The sequence below is a fragment of the Elgaria multicarinata genome, chromosome 2 (assembly GCF_023053635.1).
Source record: "Elgaria multicarinata webbii isolate HBS135686 ecotype San Diego chromosome 2, rElgMul1.1.pri, whole genome shotgun sequence".
Taxonomy (NCBI): Eukaryota; Metazoa; Chordata; class Lepidosauria; order Squamata; family Anguidae; genus Elgaria; species Elgaria multicarinata.
The window spans coordinates 122,128,337-122,129,483 of NC_086172.1; positions in this window are offsets into that span (position 1 = coordinate 122,128,337).

Here is a 1,147-nt window from a genome sequence, read left to right on the forward strand (position 1 = left end):
GGTTTAAGCCATAGTTTAGGGTGACTTCTGAACAGAGCCAAAGTTACCAGTCAGATCATTGGTTCATCTAGCCCAGTCTTGTTGACAATCTTGGCTGCAGCACTACAGGGTTTCAGGCAAAAAATATATATTCAGCCCTTCTTGGAGATATCAATCAAGGGCTACGCCATGCCCTTTCTGCATCCAAAGCATTTGTATATTCCACAGCCCTGGCCCCTTCCGAAAGCCTCCCCACCACCTCCTTCTTTGCTTTTCAAATAGGGAAGCTGTGGTATTCTTTCCTATTTACCTGTGTGAATTCAAAAGCCTTTCCCACAGCAGGCAACACTTTCCAGCGTGCGCACACACACACACACAGTAACGCTGCCACCAGGACCTTTACCTCAGATCCCAGTCGCTCTTTTTTTATTCATTGATTTCATTTACAGCGTAGCATGATTGACATTCAGCCAAGAGGAAATTATAACCATGAGGTCACAAATGTAACATATAAAAGGACTCTTGTTCAAAAAAGCGTGGTGCTGGAGCTCAAGTGTACCCTAGAAAATGGTTCTATGTGGGAGTTGTTGCATTACAGATAGCAACAGACGAGCCCCTGCCAAAGGAAGTGAGGCAGGTGGCTACCAGGAGGAGGGCCTTCTCTGCTGTGGCACCCCGGCTGTGGAATGAGCTCCCTAAGGAGGTTTGCTTGGCACCTACATTATATGCTTTTAGACGCCAGGTGAAGACCTTTTTATTCTCTCAGCATTTTAACAGTCTATAAATTTAATTTTAACTTTGCTGTTTTAAATTTGTATTTTAAAATTTGTATTTCTGCACTGCTGCCGATTTTATCCTGAATGGTTTTAATTTTTGAGAACTGCCTAGAGCTTCGGCTATTGGGCGGCATAGAAATGTAATAAATAAATAAATAAATCAGACAACTCTGCACATGCTCATAGAACTTATTGCCCATATTCCAGGGAACGCGCTCGTATTTCTCTCCCTTTACGATAAAAATAGAGCCCAGGGGTGAAGTCTTGTTCAAAGTAACCCGCGCGCAGAGAGATGATGTGGGGAGGGCCCTTCGTTACTACGTCTCTCGTATAATTCGTGTAGAGCGGGTCCTGCCATTTTATATAGCCCAACTCCCGCCCTGCCCGGGCTT